At 42.7% G+C, this 15,951-nt stretch overlaps 2 long non-coding RNA genes across 2 annotated transcripts in view; both read right to left on the bottom strand.

Annotated features, from left to right (window-relative positions):
* The window catches only part of LOC310689526, a 326,670-nt gene that overhangs the window by 278,493 nt on the left and 32,226 nt on the right, over positions 1–15,951 (bottom strand). The gene's annotated exons all lie outside the window — the stretch shown is intronic.
* Positions 11,298–15,688, bottom strand: LOC310690229. The gene is made up of 2 exons (XR_014518002.1): positions 15,439–15,688; positions 11,298–11,670 (listed from the first exon to the last, which is right to left on the bottom strand). It is a non-coding gene; the product is annotated as an uncharacterized lncRNA (long non-coding RNA).

The raw sequence follows: 15,951 nt of genomic DNA, 5'->3' as shown, positions 1-15,951 counted from the left end.
CGGAGTCTGTAACCTGAAGCGTATGTAACCTGAGGTACCACTGTAAAAAGAAAGGATCAAAAACTTTTTCTATATGCCACGGTGGCAGCAAGAATTATGCTGGCCCAGAACTGGAAAACAAATGTAATACCTACCATTGCGGAATGGCAAGTTAAGATGATGAGTTATGCAGAACTGGCCATATTGTCAGGAAAAATACGAGACCAGGATGAACAGAAGTTTCGAGAAAGCTGGAGTAAATATATGGTGTATATAAGAGATAATCGTAAAACCCTAAAGACACTGGCAGGGCTGGAATAACTCTTACAACGTATGGTAAAAATAAAGTTAACTAAATAGAATACGCGATGTTAGAAATTATACGATACTTGCCGAAGGGGTGGAGGGAAGTCCGAAGCTCAGCAGAGCTAAAGATAATTATGTGACATATTTGTATTATAAGTGTATGTTCGATGAAAAGAATAAAAAATTATTGGGGGGGCGGGAAGGAAACCTGCGGGACCAGAGATTCTCAGAAGACTGGAATAAATATGTGAACTATTTGAAAAGCAATTGTAATCAACAGGTTACGCTAGTAGGATTACAAGAAGTTTAGTAAGGATGAACATATGAAATATTGCAAGGAAGGTTATGAAGAGAGTTATTAGTTAAGATACAGTGGTGCCTCGCAAGACGAAAAGAATCCGTTCTGTGATTCTCTTCGTCTAGCGGTTTTTTTGTCTTGCGAAGCAAGCCCATTGACAGATTAGCGGATTAGCGCTATTAGCGGATTTTAGCGGATTTTAGCGGATTTTAGCGGCTTATCTGCTGATCGGATCAGCTGATAAGCGGCTTAGCAGCTTTGAAAAGGGGGGGGAACCCGCAGGAACTCGCAAGACATTGTCATCTTGCGAAGCAAGCCCATAGGAAATTCGTTTTGCGAAGCACCTCCAAAACGGAAAACTCTTTCATCTAGCGAGTTTTCCGTCTTGCGAGGCATTCGTCTTGCGGGGCACCACTGTAATTAAAAGCAATGGTGAAATTAAGAAATGAAAATAAAGTGAAAAAGATTGGAAAATTTTCTGGTGCGATTGATGGAAGTCAAAAAAAATTGTATAAAATATGAAATTGTGTTAAATGATTGTTGAAAAATGATACGTTAAAAATCAAGAAACTAAATATTGGTGTATGCAATTTTTATTTCTTAATTATATTTAGTGGTAGTATGGTTGTATTGTTTTTTGTAACATAAAATCATTCAATAAAAATTATTTTTTTTAAAAAAAAATCAATCAATATAGATATAGATATAGATATAGATATAGATATAGATATAGATATAGATATAGATATAGATATAGATATAGATATAGATATAGATATATATATATATATATATATATATATATATATATATATATATATGTTTTCGTAGATTTTCACGGGTACAGGAATGCAGGTTTTGGTGTCCTCGGGTGTCTTCCCGTGTAAAAGTTGGGGTGTCTAGGCGACGTTTCGACGAGGTCTCACTCGTCATCTTCAGGCTGGTGCTTTCGGCTTCTTGTTACTGGAACAGAGCGGGATCTCAGTGTTTGAGTTCCTATAAATACTGTAGAGGGGTGTGGTGTATTGCCTCAAAAGTTCTGGGCAGAGGGGAAGTTCCCAGGCTAGTGTTCTTTTCTTCTTTTGTTCCTTAATTACTTGAGGGATATCTTGAGTGATTTCTTGAGTGATATTCTGAGTACCACTTAGGTGGGTCATTAGGTGTGGATTAGTTGCTAAAGCCTTCGTGTCTTGACCTCTTGAATTTGTGAAGAGTTTTTCTGGGAAGATGGCTGTACTGCACTTAGTTGTGCTTTGGCTTGGCTTCTTGTATAGGGGCGAGCTGTGGTTTTGTGCCCTGTGCCAGCCAGATCTGTGTAGGGATTGCAGGGGGGTGCAGCAATACACCACACCCCTCTACAGTATTTATAGGAACTCAAACACTGAGATCCCGCTCTGTTCCAGTAACAAGAAGCCGAAAGCACCAGCCTGAAGATGACGAGTGAGACCTCGTCGAAACGTCGCCTAGACACCCCAACTTTTACACGGGAAGACACCCGAGGACACCAAAACCTGCATATATATATATATATATATATATATGCTTTCGTATATATAACAACCTTTCTCCCTCCTCTATGTGACATCCTTTTATATATTTGAACATGGCTATCATATCACCCCTTAACCGTATATATAAAACCTTTATATATATATAAAGAGAGAAGACAGTGATTGGTTCAATGTTACACCCAGTGAATGTCATGGCCCGGTAGGAATTCAAACCCTTGTCTCCCAGGTCCTAGCGTAACGCTCTAACCACTACACCACACTGTCTCTCAGACCACCGACCTGCTCCAGCTGTTGAATGGTTTCTTTAAATGTAAAGGTTCATCATTGTTCCACTCCATGTGTATGTCTTTAAGGGGCCAGAGCAAGGGCCAGAGCAAGATAACGAGACCCAGCTTTACAGCTGTGAAACATAGCAGGTGCTGCTGAGTTGTATTTGATTAAGGTGTGTCAGCATTTGGGTAGAGTATATAAGGAGCAGCATCTAGCTCTCCCATTACCCTGGGGGATGGGTTGGTGGTTGGGTCATGTTGGTTTGTTAATATATTTAGTGTAAATGGAGTTTTTGTTTTTCTTATTAAAACCTTTAAGTTATTTTTGAGTCCTTTCTTTTTAATGCATGATCTCCCCAGCAAGCTCTCTGCAGCGTCACTATACTGCAAAAAGCCAACATCTTTGGTTATGGGCCCAGCTGCTGAGTGGATGACTGCATATTTTTGGACTCTGAGAAAGGTTTGAAAACTCCTTCTCCTGTTAGCGTAGTTTTTGTGGGTCTGGAAGAGTTCCAGAATGGTTGACCGGGTTCCTGAAGCTGAGAAGGCTCTGGTCTTCCCACAGCTAACAGATGAGAACTATAGTTTATGGTCTTTTCGGGTGGAGGCGCTTTTGACCTCTAGAGAAGTATGGACCTATGTAACTGATGACCCTCCTAACCCTGTAACTAATGCTTGGTCGAAAGGAGATGCAAAAGCCAGGGCGATAATTAATTTGGCAGTCAGCGACCAGCAAGTAGTCTATATAAGAAATAAGAAAACTGCCAAAGAGATGTGGGACAGTCTTGCAGCAGTGCATGTTAGAAAAGAGTCAGCGTCTGCATTGATGTTTTTCAAGCAGTTGTACCAGACGAAGTTGCAGCCTGGTGGAGATTTGGCAGCACACTTGAGACGTCTGGAGGCAATACGCGGCGAGTTAATTCGAAGGGACATGGAGATACCTGATATTCAGTATGTTTTTATCATCCTTTGTTCCCTTAATGAGGACTTTGATGGTATAGCTAGCCAGATATCTGCCGTTCCACCAGCACAATTAACTGTGGAAGGGGTAACGGCAAGATTAATGGGCGAGTTGGATAGAAGGGAGGCTTGTGCCATAAGCACTCCTGTTTCCAGAAAGAATGAGGAACGCCATATGCAAACCTGTGGTGATATAACTGCATTTAAAGCTGCAAAGCGTTGTTGGTTCTGCAATAAGCAAGGACATTTTGCAAGGGACTGCAGATCCAAAAGAAAGCAAAGTACTCCCAAGCCTGTTTCTGTTCGTCAATCACGGTCGTCAGCCCAGCAGCCGACATCGTACCGTAAAGACAGAAACGAGCCGCGAGCTTTTCATGCTCGGACAACAGAGCGTAAAAGACCTAAAGGTGCCAAGTGGAAGTCTTTTGTTATCGACTCAGGAGCATCGCAGCACGTCTGCAATGATCGAAGCTTGTTTATTTCTTTCGAAGAGGAAATTGGTAATGTGCATTTAGCCAATTCACAAGTCCTGCAGTCGCTTGGCAGGGGTACTGTTAAACTTGACTCTTTAAACATTACAATAGCGAACTGCATTTACTGCCCGTCAGTGGACAATTTATTATCAGTAAGGTGCTTTGCTCATCAAGGGATAACTGTGCGTTTCTTAAAGTCTATGTGTGAGTTTTTCGAGGGGAACAAACGTCTATTGTATGCCCGGGAATCTGATGGTTTATATAGACTGTATTTTCGCACCTACTCCCAATTGCCTATAAATTGCAGAGCAGCACAGTTAAGCCAGGGGTTGAGGAATGTAAGACCACATTCTGGGTGTGTCCACATGGCGCACAGAATTCTGGGACACCTGAATTTTGCTGATGTAATTAAGACAAAGAATATTGTCAATGGCCTCAACTTAAAACCATGCAAATTCTTTATGCAATGTCTATCCTGTTGCAAGAATAAGATTAAGGTTGCACGCAAGGGTAGGTGCTCAGATAGAAAAGTAACTGAGGCATTTGAGCGTGTACATTGTGATTTAGTTGGGCCACTCCCACCCTCATTAGGAGGTTCAAAGTACTGGCTTACTCTGATAGACCAGTATAGTAGATATTGTTGGACTTATGCAATAGCTGAGAAGTCCCAAACATTTGAGAAGTATAAGGTTTTTTGCAACTGGGTAAAAACGCACTTTAACAAACCAATTAAGAATCTGTTTTCTGACCGGGGCGGGGAATTTGTTTCTGAGGATTTTGAGAAATTCCTGGAAGCGCAGGGGACTACTCATGAGTTATCTTGCCCCCGAAGTCCCTGGCAAAATGGGCTTGTTGAAGTTGTGCAGCGTGACTTGCAGGCAGGGGTTAAAACTTATCTGCACGATGCTAATCTGCCCAAAGCCTTTTGGGCTGAAGCGCTCCATGCCTTTTGTTATGTTAGAAATCGCAGTTATCATTCTGGTTTAGATGTCACCCCCTATGAGAAGCTGTTTAAAAAACGCCCTAATCTGAAATACCTACGCATTTGGGGTTCAGATGTAATTATGCATTATCCTGCTAAGCAGAAATTGGGTGAACGTAGTGTTCAGGGAAAATTAATGGGCTACCAGCAGGGGGCGTACAGAATTTACATACCAGCAACTGGCAAATTTCATATTACCAGAAGCATGATACAAACTGTAAATTGGAATGGGGTTGCTGTTTTCCAAGATACTGATGGTATAAATGATACTGAGGAAGAAGAGGAAGCAGCAGCAGGAGGAAATGGTAATTCTGAATTAATAGAAAAAGACAAAAAGCCTGTTGAATCTGATAATTTGTTTGACTTAAAGTCACAGGCACCTGAGGGGAGGTTAGATTCTCTTGAGTTTTCTGACTGTGAGCTTAGCCTACAGGCACCTCTTCAGTCTGACAATGATAATTTACAACCTGAAACTAGTAGTTCACTGAGTCCCATTAAGTCTGAGGAGTCTGACTCTCCTTCCGGACTGAGACGTTCAGATAGAAAGATGCAGAAGCCACAACGTTTTGCAGATGAACATTTTAATACTGTGTATGCCAATAAGGTGGTTTTTGAGCCAAAAAGCTACAATGATGTTCAGAATTTACCTAAGCACCAAGCTGTAAATTGGTATAAAGCTATGAACTCTGAGATAGCTTCTTTAAAAGAGCATAACACTTGGTCTCTTGTACCACAAACCCCAGATATGAGACTTATTGATTCAAAATGGGTTTATAGAGTTAAAATGAATGACAAAAATGAAGTTGTAAGGTACAAGGCTAGATTAGTTGCTAGGGGATTTCAACAAATTCCGGGCGAAGATTATGATTTGTGCTATTCACCAAGTGTAAAATATGAAACAGTTAAGCTTTTGTTAAAAGATGCATCACAACGTGGACATTCTGTTTATCACCTAGATATAAAAACTGCATATTTGTTTGCAGATTTAAAAGAACAAATTTTTATGCGTGTCCCTGAAGGCATAGACGCTGCTGAAGGTTTGGTATGCAAATTAAATAAATCCCTTTATGGTCTGCACCAAAGTGGAAAGAATTGGCACCAAACTTTAGCAAAAGAATTGCTAGATATTGGTTTTTCACAAGGAAAGGCAGACAATTGTGTGTTTATAAAGGAAAGGGCAAACTCTGTAACAAAAATATGTGTGTATGTAGATGACGTATTAATTTCTACAAAAACTAAACAGGAATATGAACAGGTAGTTTCACAGTTACAGAAGAAGTTTGATGTGGTGGAATTAGGCATAGCTAAAAATTACTTATCCATGCAAATTGAGAAAGGCAAAAATGGATCTTTTCTGGTTCATCAAACTGCAAAAATTGATGATCTAGTTGAAATGCTACGTTTAGAAAATGCAAATGGGAAGGAAACACCTATGGTGTGTGGTTTCACCTTTACAGGTGAAGATAAGCCATTTCCTAACAAAACTTTGTATCGTTCTGCTATAGGCAAGCTAAATTTCATTCAAAGATTCTCAAGACCAGATATAACTTATGCTTTTCACTTTCTGGCAAAATTTGTGGAAAAGCCCACTACACAATGTTTCTCTGCTCTTAAGAGAGTGGTAATGTATCTTAAACATACCAAACATTATAGGTTGCAGTTTACACCCAGTATTGATAAAGGTTTTGAAATTTTCTGCGATGCATCTCATGCAGTAGAACAAAATAATTGCAGGGGTGTGTCTGGTATGGTGTTTTGTTATAACGGTTGTCCATTTGAATGGAAGTCCCAGACACAAACCATTATTTGTCTCTCCACAACAGAGAGTGAATTATGTGCATGCGTTCAGGCCACTCGTGATGTAGAATGGTATCTGCAAGTATTTGCAGACCTACAGATGCAAGTAACACTACCAGTAAGAGTTTACCTTGATTCCCAGAGTGGACTTGCTATCCTGTGTTCAGAGACCAATACGCAGCGCACTAGAGCCTTAAGATTACGTTTAGAATTTATAAAGAAACTAATTGCTGATGAAATGGTTGTATTTAAATATGTTCCAGGTGACAATCAAATTGCAGACATTTTTACAAAAGCACTTCCAAAGGTTACACATGAAAAACATGTACAAAGTATGCTTTATGTTTTTGTTCCACAATGATGAACCGCAGGGGAAATGTTGAATGGTTTCTTTAAATGTAAAGGTTCATCATTGTTCCACTCCATGTGTATGTCTTTAAGGGGCCAGAGCAAGGGCCAGAGCAAGATAACGAGACCCAGCTTTACAGCTGTGAAACATAGCAGGTGCTGCTGAGTTGTATTTGATTAAGGTGTGTCAGCATTTGGGTAGAGTATATAAGGAGCAGCATCTAGCTCTCCCATTACCCTGGGGGATGGGTTGGTGGTTGGGTCATGTTGGTTTGTTAATATATTTAGTGTAAATGGAGTTTTTGTTTTTCTTATTAAAACCTTTAAGTTATTTTTGAGTCCTTTCTTTTTAATGCATGATCTCCCCAGCAAGCTCTCTGCAGCGTCACTATACTGCAAAAAGCCAACACCAGCATCTCGTGTTCCGGCGAGTTTTTGCTTGTCCATTGGCAGCCGGAGATAAATCCAGATTGTATATTAAAACTGAGCGTGTTGAGCACCTATATGGGAAAATGCTAATTGGAATTTACTGGCTGTAAAAGGGAAACTAAACATTTATCAAGGATTTTACTCCCATCTGTCAGTGGCTGTTAAGTGGCCAATGGACCATCTGCTCCTCTGTTTGCCATGGTTGGGGACAAACACAGGTGTGCTTGATTCACACATGCCCCATACCCAGCCCATTTCCAAATTTTCATAGAATCCTAGAATCATAGAGTTGGAAGAGACCACAAGGGCCATCGAGTCCAACCCCCTGCCAAGCAGGAAACACCATCAGAGCACTCCTGACATATGGTTGTCAAGCCTCTGCTTAAAGACCTCCAAAGCAGGAAACTCCACCACACTCCTTGGCAGCAAATTCCACTGTCGAACAGCTCTTACTGTCAGGAAGTTCTTCCTAATGTTTAGGTGGAATCTTCTTTCTTGTAGTTTGGATCCATTGCTCCGTGTCCGCTTCTCTGGAGCAGCAGAAAACAACCTTTCTCCCTCCTCTATGTGACATCCTTTTCTATATTTGAACATGGCTATCATATCACCCCTTAACCTCCTCTTCTCCAGGCTAAACATGCCCAGCTCCCTTAGCCGTTCCTCATAAGGCATCGTTTCCAGGCCTTTGACCATTTTGGTTGCCCTCCTCTGGACACGTTCCAGTTTGTCAGTGTCCTTCTTGAACTGTGGTGCCCAGAACTGGACACAGTACTCCAGGTGAGGTCTGACCAGAGCAGAATACAGTGGCACTATTACTTCCCTTGATCTAGATGCTATACTCCTATTGATGCAGCCCAGAATTGCATTGGCTTTTTTAGCTGCCGCGTCACACTGTTGGCTCATGTCAAGTTTGTGGTCAACCAAGACTCCTAGATCCTTTTCACATGTACTGCTCTCAAGCCAGGTGTCACCCATCTTGTATTTGTGCCTCTCATTTTTTTTGCCCAAGTGCAATACTTTACATTTCTCCCTGTTAAAGTTCATCTTGTTTGTTTTTGCCCAGTTCTCTAATCTGTCAAGGTCGTTTTGAAGTGTGATCCTGTCCTCTGGGGTGTTAGCCACCCCTCCCAGTTTGGTGTCATCTGCAAATTTGATCAGGATGCCCTTGAGTCCATCATCCAAGTCGTTGATAAAGATTTTGAATAAGACCGGGCCCAAGACAGAACCCTGTGGCACCCCACTAGTCATTCTTTTTTGCCCTAGAAAGTATTGATTGGATGGTGCCCTACATTTTTCACAAATGTTTTTCCTTGCTGAGAGAGAGAGAGCTTCCAGATGGGTGTTTTATTGTGGGCTGGCTGCACCTCGTGCACGAGAGTTTTTCTGCAGCATTAATAATAATAATAATAATAATAATAATAATAATAATAATAATAATAATTTATTAATTATACCCCGCCCATCTGGCTGGGCTTCCCCAGCCACTCTGGGCGGCTTCCAAAAAAGTATTAAAATACTGTCATACATCAAACATTAAAAGCTTCCCTAAACAGGGCTGCCTTCAGATGTCTTCTAAAAGTCTGGTAGTTGTTGTTCTCTTTGACATCTGGTGGGAGCGCGTTCCACAGGGCGGGCGCCACTACCGAGAAGGCCCTCTGCCTGGTTCCCTGTAACCTTGCTTCTCGCAGGGAGGGAACCGCCAGAAGGCCCTCAGCGCTGGACCTCAGTGTCCGGGTAGAACAATGGGGATGGAGACGCTCCTTCAGGTCTACTGGACCGAGGCCGTTTAGGGCTTTACAGGTCAGCACCAACACTTTGAATTGTGCTCGGAAACGTACTGGGAGCCAATGTAGGTCTTTCAAGACCGGTGTTATATGGTCTCGGCGGCCACTCCCAGTCACCAGTCTGGCTGCTGCGTTCTGGATTTGTTGTAGTTTCCGGGTCACCTTCAAAGGTAGCCCCACGTAGAGCACGTTGCAGATAACCAGAGCATTCGCCACTCTGGCGAGGCAGTCCGCAGGCAGATAGGGTCTCAGCTGTGTACCAGATGGAGCTGGTAAACAGCTGCCCTGGACATTTGCACAAAATACCATACTTTTCCATGTATAAGAAGCCCCGACGTATAAGACGCCCTCTATTTTGGGGGGCTCAAATTTAAGAAAATGGGGGGAGATGGCTCAGAGTTGTTGAGCTTTCTGGGGGGAGATTACCCAGGGTTTTTGAACTTTTTCAGGGGGGGTTGCCAGAAATCGTTCACCTGCACGCGTCTCTAAATCCGCCTCTCGTCTGTCCCCTCACCGGCAGAAACTGTCAATCACCCACCCAATTGCCACCGCATCAGCCAATCAACACCAGCTATTGACGCAGCAACCAATAACATGCCCCCTAGCCGCTGGCAGTCGCAGCTGCAACCAATCAAACGTCCACCCTATGCACAATCCACGTATAAGACAGCCCCCACTTTTTAGCATAGTTTATAAAAAAATACACCTAGTCTTATACACAGAAAAGTACAGTAGTTGGCCGCAAAATACATGCACATCTTACTTAATCAGTGCATGGACAGGGGGTTTTCCCCCAGCCAGTTTTGTCTCCTCTTAAGTTAAAGGGACCCCTGACCATTAGGTCCAGTCGTGACCAACTATGGGGTTGCGGCGCTCATCTCGCTTTATTGGCCGAGGGAGCCGGGGTACAGCTTCCGGGTCATGTGGCCAGCATGACTAAGCCGCTTCTGGTGAACCAGAGCAGAGCACGGAAACACCGTTTACCTTCCCACCGGAGTGGTACCTATTGATCTACTTGCACTTTGACGTGCTTTCGAACTGCTAGGTTGGCAGGAGCAGGGACCGAGCAACGGGAGCTCAGTCCGTCACAGGGATTCAAACCGCCAACCTTCTGATCGGCAAGTCCTAGGCTCTGTGGTTTAACCCACGACGCCACCTGCGTCCCTTTTGGCTATTCTAAGAGAACAAGAGAGGCGTTTAAGATAGAGTTATATTTCTAGAAAAATAGCACTGGCTCGGGAAGTCTGTGCTTAGGGAAGAGTCAGGCCAGACAGATTTAATCACAAGTGCACTTCAGCCTGGTCATTAAACGCAGGATTAAACTTCAAGAGGACATCAGTTAAATTGGTGGAGCTGGAGAGCTGGGAAACGGGTTGGCTGCCTGTGTTACAAATTGCCCTTGGGACACCTTGCAAGTAGAACTTACCAAATCGCTGCCAGGATCTGCTCCACATTGTACTAACTACATAATCCTCAGGGTCCCTTCCAACTGTACAATTCTATGACTCTCAGTCGCTCTCAAAGATCAGCCGCAACGTGGTCTCTTAGTGACATCTAGTGGCAAAGTCACAGCATCTTAAAAAGCAGAGACATCACCTTGCTGACAAAGGTCCGTATAGTTCAGTCTCTGGTTTTCCCAGTAGTGATGTATGGAAGTGAGAGCTGGACCATAAAGAAGGCTGATCGCAGAAGAACGGATGCTTTTGAATTCTGGTGCTGGAGGAGACTCTTGAGAGTCCCATGGACTTAAAGAAGATCAAACCTCTCCATTCTGAAGGAAATCAGCCCTGAGTGCTCACTGGAAGGACAGATCCTGAAGCTGAGGCTCCAAGACTTTGGCCACCTCAGGAGAAGAGAAGACTCCCTGGAAAAGACCGACCCTGATTTTGGGAAAGATCAAGGAGAAGGGGATGACAGAGGACGAGATGGTTGGACAGTGTTCTTGAAGCTACCAGCATGAGTTTGACCAAACTGTGGGAGGCAGTGGAAGACAGGAGTGCCTGGCGTGCTCTGGTCCATGGGGTCACGAAGAGGCGGACACGACTAAATGACTAAACATCAACACAAAGCACAGGGGTGGGGGTTAGCCGGTCCAGGACTTGGCCCTCCATCCTCAAGCTCCAACCTGCGTGCAAATAAACAGCCACGAGGCAAGGCGAGCTCACTCTCTACGGGAGATTTATTGATAGAAAACATCTCTCCTCCGCCACCACGAGAACTAGGAAAGATTACATTGGCATCTGGAAAATTGGAGAGGCAGGAGAAGGGGGTGTCACCTCCTCAAGCCCCCCATCCATTTCTGCTGGGCCATGTCTGTCCCACAGGTGTGCCGAGTTCCTTGAGGTCACCTTCTCGCCCTTGAGGAGACATCCAGGATAATGGATTCCTGCCTCTCGACCGGTTCCTCTCTTCTGCAAGAGAACGGCTCCTCAGCCTTTGAACCCCTGGGCCACGTTGGAGCCCAGAATCGCAATGGATCCTGTGCTCCAGCCCTTCCTCTTCTTCCCCTTCCCGGACCGCTGCCCTCTCGGGTCCTGGGATCGAGAGAGGAAATGAAAAGAAGGGGATTTAGGGTGTTATTACTTAGTCAAAGAAAGTTCTTTCTTCCTCTCTCAGAACACTAGAACTCGATTTCTGTAGTTTATTTTTTATTTTTACTTAATATTTTATTAAGTTTTATCAATAAAGTAAATCAGAAAAAAGTACAAAAACAGAAAAATACAAAATCACAAAATACAAAAATACAAACATGAAACACAAAAAGAAAAAGAAAAAAGAAAAGAAATCTCCCTCGATTTCTGTAGTTTAGCTACGCAGCTGCTTGGAGAAGTTGTCTCTTTCATCATAGCTGTCAACTTTTCCCTTTTCTTGCGAGGAATACTGTTAAGTTGTGGGTGAACATATCAGACGACACAGCGATTCTTCAAACAGCTCTTGTTTATTCACAGGCCAGAACAGAACTGAATTGAAGGGTTCAGCCAGCCTGCTTATATAGAGCTCCACTACAACGCAACTGTAACCATTTTCTGTAACTATCCAATCACTTTTGATCCCTTATTTGCATAAGTGGACCTGAGTGAAAACTATCTACAACATCCCCCTGCTGGCCCAGGGTAAGAACTTCAGTACAGTGGTGCCCCGCAAGACAAATGCCTCGCAAGACGGAAAACCCGCTAGACGAAAGGGTTTTCCGTTTTTGAGCTGCTTCGCAAGACGATTTTCCCTATGGGCTTGCTTTGCAAGATGAAAACATCTTGCAAGTGTTCCGATTTTTTTTTGCCTTTCCCCCCTTTTTCTAAGCCGCTAATAGCCTTTTAGCCGCTAATCCGCTAAGCCTTTAATAGCCGCTAAGCCTTTAATAGCTGCTAAGCCTTTAATAGCCGCTAAACCGCTAATAGCGCTAATCCGCTAAGCTGCTAATAGGGTTGCTTCGCAAGACGAAAAAACCGCTAGACGAAGAGGCTCGCGGAACGGATTAATTTCGTCTTGCGAGGCACCACTGTACATAACAAATTCTATTCAGAATAAGGGAATTTCCCTTTAAAAGGGGGAAACATTGACAGCTATGTCTTTGATAGGTTCTGAATATTCCAACATTCCTCTTCAATGGATGTATTTGAGTTATGAGAGAGGGAAGGAAAATTTTCTCTCTCTACTTTCAACTTGCTAGTATAATTTTATAAACTTCTACCATGTCTAACCTGTCAGAGGCCACATGGTGGAAGTGGGCCCTTTCATTTTCTGCCACCCTGTTTTCAAAATGGTTTTTATTGATATTTATATATTACAAACACACGCCAAAAAAACAGAATTTAAATGAAACATGCCGTATTGTATACCATTCACCCCCTTGTAAACGTGTCAGTGCTATAGGTTAATCAATATTAATACATTTCTACTTCCCTTTGCAGTACAGCGGCACCTCGGAAGTAGAACGGAATTTGTTCCGGAAGTCCATTCAACTTCCAAAACGTTCAGAAACCAAGGCGCAGCTTCCGATTGGCTGCAGGAAGCTCCTGCAGCCAATCGGAAGCCGCAGAAGCTGCGTCGGACATTCGGGTTCCAAAGAACATTTGCAAACTGGAACACTCACTTCCAGGTTTCCATAAACCGAACTTTCCATAAACCGAACTTTTTTCAGTCCTCAAAGCCAGATATCACAGGTTCACTTTGGGGCAGAAAGTCCATAAGGAGTTTCCACTCATTAATATATGTCAACAAGGATTTTTCTCTAAGTAAACACATCAGTTTTGTCACCTCAGCCAAATCCAATAATTTCAATAACCGTTCTTCCACAGTAGGTAATAATAAGCCCTTCTATCTTTCGCCACTGTGAATTATTATTACTCAAATTTCTTTTCTTTTTTAATTTAAAAGTTTACTTTAATTTTGAACCATTTGTATAACTGTTCTCATGAAGCATCTGTATCACAGCAGGCTACAATAACTTTGGATAAAAGGCAACTAGTAAACTGTCCAATACAAGGTTCCATACAACATTTCTTACTGGCCCCTACCCAGACATCTCCAGATAAGTTTTTGATCAAAAACATGAAATAGATCCACCTGCTTATTTTAAGCATATTAAAAAGGAAACTAATTGGACCATTTCTATTTGTCTAATTTTTATACAAAAAGGCTACACAATGTTACACTTTTCATAATACGATTAGAGTGATTATGAATTAGTGTTCTACACCATTACTCGATCCTTAAAAATCAGAAATTGCTGTAGCAGGTTCACTATAACTTAAAAACACAGAGACTTAGAAACCCTACAGTTACTGCAAAAAAGAAAACTACTTTAAAAGCAAGCAAGGTCAGTACCATTGCAAGAGATTTAAAAATTAAAAAAAAAGTTTTAAACAAGCAAGGCTAGAGTTTGATAAATTCCATCTTGTGATATTCATTCTTGTGCATTCTTCATTTCGTGAGTCACTCTCCAAATCCATTATTAGTACTTAAATTTCTAGACTGCCCTTCATCTGAAGATCACAAGGCGGTTTACAATATAACCAGAATTAGCATCCGAACAAGACTGCAATAGCAATCCAGATAATATCCTGAGAACATGACCTAGAACAATGGTCTCTTTTGCTGCATCAGGATGTTAATCTTTGAGAAACATCCATTACGTTGCCTCTGATTCCTCGTTGTCAGGGAGGGAAGGACAGAAAGAGGCACTTTGACTTACATACCTTCCAACATTTCTTTGATCAAAATAGGGACGTCCTTAATAATAATAATAATAATAATAATAATAATAATAATAATAATAATATCCCAGCCATCTGCCTGAGTTGCCCCAGCCACTCTGGGTGGCTTCCAGCATATATAAAAACATAATAAAACATTTTGCAATATAAGGTAAATAGAAAATTCTTGGAAGTAATAAATAGGCTTAGGGGTAGCATAAGAATATGTGGTAGTAAATATTAATGATTAGAAGAAGAATAAAGGAGAAGAGGTTAGTTAATGAAAGGAGTTAATATTATTAGAAATATGAAATTGGAGAACTGTAATACAGGTGATATAATGAAATTCAGATAGAGGGGATTCGAGGAAGTCAGTTACCAATGTTAAGAGATTTAGGTATCTGAAGTAATAATTTTCTTATGTGTTTAGTTTATTGTCTTTGTTATGTGTTTTCTCTCTTTTTTTTCTTTTTTGCTGTGTGAAAAATCTGGAAGATCAATTTTAAAAATTTGGGGGGAAAACATAATAAAACATTGAGCATTAAGAAACGTCCCTTTAAATGTCTTCTAAAGGTTACTTTAGAGGGACGCAGGTGGCGCTGTGGGTTAAACCACAGAGCCTAGAACTTGCCAATTAGAAGGTCGGCGGTTCGAATCCCCGTGACGGGGTGAGCTCCCGTTGCTCGGTCCCTGCTCCTGCCAACCTAGCAGTTCGAAAGCACATCAAAGTGCAAGTAGATAAAGAGGTACCATTCTGGCGGGAAGGTAAACGGCGTTTCCGTGCGCTGCTCTGGTTCACCAGAAGCGGCTTAGTCATGCTGGCCACATGACCCAGAAGCTGTACACCGGCTCCCTCGGCCAGTAAAGCGAGATGAGCGCCGCAACCCCAGAGTCGGCCACGACTGGACCTAATGGTCAGAGGTCCCTTTACCTTTACCTAAAGGTTACTTATCTCCTTGGCTCCAAGGTCACATGGCCTCCATCATTTCTTCAATGAAAATAGGGACATCCTAAGGAAAAGCCGAACCTTCTGGGATCAAATCAGGAACTTCTTTAAATCCAAGCCTGTCCCTGGAAAATAGAGAGACTTGTAGGGTCTGGACTTACCATAGCTAGCAGCTGCCTTGCATCCCCTTGTACCATCCCTCTGTCCTGTCTTTGTACAATGTCCGCTCCTTCCTTTGCCATCGCTCCTTGCTGGCTTGGCCTCGCCACGGCGGCTGCAGCCAAGACCCCGAGAATCAGGAGGTGGAGGTAAATTCCCTTCATCTCCTACATTCGGAGGGACCGAGATTTTGCAAGGAGCTCTTGAGGGTGTTTGCTGTTTCTCTTGCCCAGAAGGCGGAGCTTACCTGAGCAGGTGATCTCATGGCAAGGGCTTTCTGGCAGGCCTCACAAAGGGAGGTTTGTGGCCGCTGTCCTATTTCCCAAGACCTGAAGCCCACCCTCTTACCCTGAGAGAAACAGGCAGCAGAAAGGCCCCTTCCACAGGGCATCGCAGCAGGAGATATTTCCCAAGAGCCTCCCGTCGCATCGAACAAGACAAGGTTGTCGTTGTTTTAAAATAGAGCTGGCAAGGAAGGGTTTTCAGGCCGCAAGAGGAGAAAGAGAGTTGCAAAA

The sequence above is a fragment of the Podarcis liolepis genome (genome assembly GCF_965112155.1).
Source record: "Podarcis liolepis genome assembly, chromosome: 12".
Lineage (NCBI taxonomy): Eukaryota > Metazoa > Chordata > Lepidosauria > Squamata > Lacertidae > Podarcis > Podarcis liolepis.
Note: the sequence above shows the minus strand (reverse complement) of the source record. Positions and strands in the feature narration are given on the sequence as shown.